The sequence below is a fragment of the Palaemon carinicauda genome, chromosome 4, assembly GCF_036898095.1.
Source record: "Palaemon carinicauda isolate YSFRI2023 chromosome 4, ASM3689809v2, whole genome shotgun sequence".
NCBI classification, from domain to species: domain Eukaryota; kingdom Metazoa; phylum Arthropoda; class Malacostraca; order Decapoda; family Palaemonidae; genus Palaemon; species Palaemon carinicauda.
The window spans coordinates 132,262,250-132,269,749 of record NC_090728.1 but is presented as its reverse complement, the minus strand read 5'-3'; positions in this window follow the sequence as shown (position 1 = coordinate 132,269,749).

Here is a 7,500-nt window from a genome sequence, read left to right as displayed (position 1 = left end):
GCAGAAAAACTATTTATTATTAATATTTTAAAAAATTAAGTAGAAAAAAAAGACCTTACATAAAAATTCATAAAAAAAAAGTTTATACATATATACACAAATCCTTTTAGGAATTGATTCTTGAATGTTTAGGACACATCTTGATGTATTTTGGATGAAGTCAGACCCATGGAGGTGAAGATCTGAAATGAGAAAAAAAGGGTATTTTTTGGCCAAAAAAATTTGTCCAAATTTCATGAATTTTTTTGGGTACCCAAATGAAATAGGAAGTTGCTAATATTTTTAGGGAATAAACATATGTTATCCTAGAATAGAAATATGTAAAAAAATCTTCATTATTTTGTAAATTACATTTATATCAGGGGCCATATCTAAAGGTAATTTTTTTAGTACTTAGAAATTTCGTAAAAAAATACATATATTTAATATATAATATGATATTTATGCAGGTACAAATATACCAAAATATCACAAATTCTATAGGGAACAAAAATATATATAGATAGGGCAAAATGGCCGCCAACCACACTGACTCAGACTCCCTAATCTGCCACTTGAAATGTAGGAAGGGTATGTCAATTTCAAGGTGTTATTTACTAATCTAATTATTCTTGGATATGCATAAAAATTTTATGGTGGGTTGCTGGATAATTGTCGATTATTTTACGACTATAAAATTAAAATTCTGACCCAAATAAAATTTTTGAAGGGAAATAAAATCGAAAAAAAAATGTAAAACAATATAATATTTTAGCTAAAACAAATTGATGATATTCAATCAAAAAAGAAGTAAACAAAATTTTCCGACAAATAAACATCTAGATGAATCATTACTCTGTGATAGTTCCTTAGTACGTAGTAATTTTGAAAGAAATGGGAAAAAACGAAAAAGTGGCAATCGCAGGAAAATCGAACACATACCTATATATACGCCATATCTGGCTAAAAATAAAGATAGGCATGGGTAGCCAGATCATCTAGAAACAATTTCCAACACTATAAAAATACAAGTTTTGCGACACTACTTGCCAATTCCTTACGGTAACATGACTAAGCAAAAAAATGCAAAACAAATAAAAAGGGGCACTCGCGGAAAAATGGCTAACATTCTAATATACGGCATTTCAGGAGAAAAAAAATTTCAGCCACGTACTAGGCAAACCATCAAGGCACATTTTCCGACAAATAAACATCTAAATGAATCATTACTCTGTGGTAGCTCCTTAGTACGTAGTAATTTTGAAAGAAATGGGTAAAAACGAAAAAATGGCAATCACAGGAAAATCGAACACATATATATATATATATACGCCATATCTGGCTAAAAAAAAGATAGGCATGGGTAGCCAGATCATCTAGAAACACTTTCCAACACTATAGAAATATAAGTTTGGCGACACTACTTGCCAATTCCTTGCGGTAACATGACTAAGCAAAAAAATGCAAAACAAATAAAAAGGGGCACTCGCGGAAAAATGGCTAACATTCTAATATACGGCATTTCAGAAAAAAACAAATTCAGCCACGTGCTAGGCAAACCATCAAGGCACATTTTCCGACAAATAAACATTTAAATGAATCATTACTCTGTGATAGTTCCTTAGTACGTAGTAATTTTGAAAGAATGGGAAAAACGAAAAAATGGCAATCGCAGGAAAATCGAACACATACCTATATATACGCCATATCTGGCTAAAAAAAAGATAGGCATGGGTAGCCAGATCATCTAGAAACACTTTCCAACACTATAAAATTATAAGTTTTGCGACACTACTTGCCAATTCCTTACGGTAACATGACTAAGCAAAAAAATGCAAAACAAATAAAAAGGGGCACTCGCGGAAAAATGGCCATTCTAATATACGGCATTTCATCACCGGCTGGAAATTATTTGCTCTACAGAAGATAGTGTTTACTTTCAACTTCGAAAAACAAACATACCAAAAAATCGACAAAGTATATCAAGAATAATGTTTGTTAATGCTATTCCATATTAAAGTATATCAGAGTATATGATTGTTGATGGCATAACAATATTTGTTACTGGAACAAATATGTGAACAATATCTTTACTTTGTACAGCTTCTCAAACGCTGTGACCTTAGGTAGGATATACAAGGGTCTCTGTTATTTACACTCCTTTACGGATTGCAGGGAATAATTCCTAATATTGTCTTTCACCATTGTTCTTCATGTTTTGGCTGGAATGTAAATCTTTCATATCGGATTGAAATGGAATTGAAGGTTAGACCAAATTTTTATCCTTTTTATCATAAAAAATCATTATTATATCATTCTCTCTCTCTCTCTCTCTCTCTCTCTCTCTCTCTCTCTCTCTCTCTCTCTCTCTCTCTCTCTCTCTCTCTCTCTCGAACAACCTCCCACAGGATATCAAATCACTCACGATTATATTTGATTTCTTTATGTATTTGGATATGTATGCTAGGCTGTATGTATGTGTGTAAGTGTACATATTGCATGTATGTATATGGTTATCTAATGACATATGACAGTCTGTATGTACATGTAATTATATTCGCGTGTGTGTGTCTTCAACTGGACCATAATACTTGCATATACTTATTTTCATTTTAAATAAATCTGATCCATATAAAAACTTCATGGTTAATGGACTAGGGCTGTACTACTAATGTTTATAACAAATTTTTATTGTAACAAAGACCAATAGATATACTCTCTCTCTCTCTCTCTCTCTCTCTCTCTCTCTCTCTCTCTCTCTCTCTCTCTCTGTGAATATACATATTATATACCCATTTAATGAATTAATACATGTATATATACATATATATCATAGTCATTATCATCCATTGCTGGATCACAGTAAAACAAAGGCGTCAGACATGTCCTTCAACACCCGTCTTTTTATGCCGGTCTATACCAGTAAATTTTCTTGGTTCGTCAATCCATTCTCCTGTCTTCGTTTGCAATCTCTAGGTACCCATTCTGGTATTCTTCTTGTTCATCTATTATATGTCCTTCGTATTATATGTCCTGCCCAAGTCCATTTCCTTCTCTTACATGTGGTTAGAATATCCACTACTTTAGCTTGTATTCACAACCATGTAGCCATATATATATATATATATATATATATATATATATATATATATATATATATATATATATATATATATATATATATATATATATATATATATTCTAAATTATTTAATTTGCCTTTGCTGTAGAACTTTTAAAATATCAGTTTTTATAAATACAGCTCATGAATCATGGCACTAAAAGCTTTTACGTTTCCTAAGTAGGTTGCTTTTTTTCTTTGTATTTTATCACCGACATAAAACTGTTTAATACGTTTTGATAATGGATTGTCTCACGCTATTATGGCTGCAGACCGTAAACTCTTTCCTCTCGTAAACTTGATTTTATTTGAATTTAAGTAATATAGTTTTCACAGTTTTCAGGATAAAACTGAATCAGATGGTTTGTTAATTTTTTAAAACATATTTTATATGGATATGATTTTTACTGCTATTCTCTGAGGATTGAGAATTTAGATACCGAAGGTAGAAGAGTTCTTTCATTTATTAATATAAAGATTTTTCCTTTTCATTTTATTTCTGATTACCTTTTTTGAGTAGAAGGTACTTGAGAATTGAACTAAAATACAGTCTACTCTCTGGGAGGCTTTCTAATTCCCGTTTATATGCGAAAAATTCGAAACCTTTTCTTTTTCCTTCTTCCCTTATGTCATACGAAACCTTTTGCATTTCCTTCTTCGCTTATGTCTAATGATTTCTATAGCGAACTCTCAACATTCACAAGTGCAACTTACATGAATTAATAGCGACACACATCTATTGCTTCGAACATATTGCCATAATATTTCGACACAACTCGAACATATTGCCATAATATTTCGACACAATTCTAAGAATCCAAAACGAGTTTTGTTGAATGTAAAAAAATAACATGAATTTCTTTGTATCCTGATATTATTATTATTATTATTATTATTATTATTATTATTATTATTATTATTATTATTATTATTATTTATATTATTATTATTATTATTATTATTATTATTATTATTATTATTATTATTATTATTATTATTATTATTTGTCAAGCTACAACCCTAGTTGGGAAGGCCAAATGCTATAAGCCCAAGGGCCCCAACAGGGATAATAGCTCATTGACGAAAGGAAATAAGGAAATAAACTGAAAGAAAACTTTAAGAACAATAACAACATTAAAATAAATCTTTCGTTTGTAAACTATAAAATCTTCAAAATAACAAGACGGACAGAAACAAAATAAAATAGTGTGCCTGAGTGTGCCCTCAAGAAAAAGAACTCTTCCCAAGGCCTTAGAAGACCACATTATACTATAATATACTATTCTATCAAAAACGAGAGCAATAATGGGGAAGATCTTCCATCTAATAAGATTAGAATAACTTCTAAGAATAGATAATCGTAATTTGTGTCTGAAAAATGGTTCCAAAATGGTGGGAGTAAGGAATTACGCATCGTCCTTCTGTATTTAATTATGAAGTGGTGGTATGTATCAGTATCATTTTTATATTTGTCTCTCGTTCGAGAGAGAGAGAGAGAGAGAGAGAGAGAGAGAGAGAGAGAGAGAGAGAGAGAGAGAGAGAGAGAGAGAGAGAGAGAGAGAGAGAGGATTAATATTCGTGTACATGCGAGCAGCAGTAAATTGTTCGTGATTATAATAAAGCACAAAATGGCTTTGTGTCAGAACAATGAACATGGAGTCATGCAGGCGCGGAGACTCTTATTGTGGGGGAATGGAAATGACTATAAATATCACTGTAATGTTTGGTGAAATTTGATATGCATATATTTTCAGCGGATGTTTTTACAAGACAAAGAGCAAAGTATATGACCTAGATTCACGCAAAATAAGTCTATAAATATGGATTTAGTTAAGGTATTTTTCACATTTGCTGAATTCTATCCGCCTTTGTGCACAAATTTCAAAATTCAAGTTCCTCCCTCTGTTTCTAGTTTCAGTGATATCTGAAACTAATTATAAAATGTACCCCTTTACTATTCTCTCATATTTTGATTAATTTTTTTGTCCTATTTAGTACTATTTTTTTATAATTTAGTACTTTTAATTGCTATTTTAATATTATTTTGTATTTTTAGTAGTATTTTCTTGAATTTTATTACTGATTTCTCATACTTCATTGCTACTTTATCGTCTTTCAGTAGTATTTTCTTGTATTTTAGTAAAATTTTCGCCTATTTTAAAGGTTTTAGAGGTTGTGCTATAACACATTATTTTCAATTCTCACTTAGGAAACAGTCGTCCTATAAGAGTCCTAAAGAAATTAAGTGAATAGAAAATAGATTTTACGTAAAAACTACATGTTCTTGAAAAAAAGAAAAATCGGAATTAATCGCTGAGTGCTGGTTGCGTTATGGCATATTCTCTCTCTATCAGGATCTACGAGTATTTTCTCAAAATTCACACAATTTTCTGGAATTTTTGAAAAGCATGTGATTTATAGGGTGACACAAAAAAAACGGTCATCACCAAAAGACGAACAACTTCCAAAATTAGGTCATGCCTGTGTAGCAGACATCTCCAAAGTTTCAAGTCTGTACAACTAAAACTCTTTGTTTCACTGGCTCTCCAAAAAGCGCTCCAAATGAGCTCCCCGGCGCTGTAGGCACATTTGGATCCGGCGGGTAAAGTTCTCGATGACCCTCCCGCATTCCTCCTTTGGGATCACTCTTATTGCTGCCTTCAGATCAGGGATAGTCTGGGGGGTTGTTTCCATATACCCTGTCCTCAGGGTATCCCCGGAGATAAAAATCTGGGGGGTTCAGTTCCGGTGAAAGCGACGACCAATCTGGGTCACACCAGCAGCTGATCAGTCGGTCAGGGAAACAATGCTTTAGCCATGCCAATGATTCGTTTGAAGTGTGTGGGGTGGCATCCTGCTGGAACCACTGGAGGACCCTAACGACTCCTATCCGTCGACCAAGTTCTGTCCAGAACTTGTCAAGCACCTGGACATATCACTCAGTGTTGACTGTCACCAAGGTCTATATACACCAGGTAAGCCAACGCGCAGCTTAAGCTGTGAATCACCCATACTGTGACATCAAGCTTCCCCGTCTCACACACGTGGATAAACAAAACAAAGGACCGTTGCCTTAGTTAGCTACCTATAGAGATAACGTAAACAATAGGAGACGCTGTGTCCATTATCATTTTATTCATTCATTCATTCCGTCACTGATTTTAATCTTTTAATAAATGATTAGTTCGACATAATGAATTCTTCCTCCATGTATGGAGAGTTTTGTAAAAGCAATGCTTTTGGTATTGATGTAGAAAAACAAACAGGTACACTGCTCAAGGTAATCGAGGTAATGAATACTATGAGTGTTAAAAATTCTAATACAAAAAGTCTTTTCAAGTTTCAGAAAGGAATAATTTTATCATGTGAATCTACCATTGCTTTGTTTGATATGTTAAAAGGCTCTTATAGTATTGACTACCTACTTACACAAAGACTAAATCAAGATTGCCTTGAACATTTCTTTGGGTGTATAAGGCAAATGGGTGGGCACTATGATCATCCTCATTCTGTGAACTTTAAATTTCGGCTAAAAAAAATGTTACTAGGAAAGGAAATTGAAGTATTAAGTGAAAAGTGTAATATCACCACTGTTGTAAAATATCATGAATCAGCCAAAGACGATGAATCTAACACGGAAGAAAGGGACTTAGCGTTAGAAATATGCCTAACAACGCAGATATTCAGATATTCAGATTTTCATTTAGAGAAAGATGCTTTAGACGAGGAAGAAGACCTTTTGAGAGCAAATAAAGAAAGATATTGTGGGAGTAATTGAGGAAGAAGGTATTAAATACATTGGTGGATATACTGTAAAGAAATTTTGTGTAAAATATCCTGAGTTAGGAAATAAGACTGAAGAAGTGCTAAGGAATGATACTTGGATAGCATGTGTTAATCGGGGAGAATTACATGTACCTTCTAGTCATTTTTTTTTTCACAGTTGTTGATAATGCAGAAGATTTTTAAAGCTGTACACGGGGAAGCTCTCATGGAGGGAAAAAAAGGTTTTAAAAAGCTTTATTTAGAATTAAAACAGTTTGGTATTGAAGTTCCTGACGATGTTATTGCTTTTTTTGTCAAGATATCGGTATATTTTCGAATGCGATATCTTAATAATTTGATAAAGTATAGAAAACCTCAAGAACAACCATGCAGGGAGGCCCTAAGGAAAAAAAAATGAAAGTTGTAACTTAATAAAATATTTTCCAAGGGTAAAATGTTGTTTTATTTACACTGACTGTGTGATAGATCTACGTTCTTAATGGGTCTCGCCAACACTAAGCCCCTTCAGATGACGTAGGTGCGCAGAAGAGGCTCAAAATCGGTACGCTGTCTGGCTGACCTGGTATATCTGGACCGTGACTGTCACAGACCGCTCGTTGTCGTCTTCGAACCAG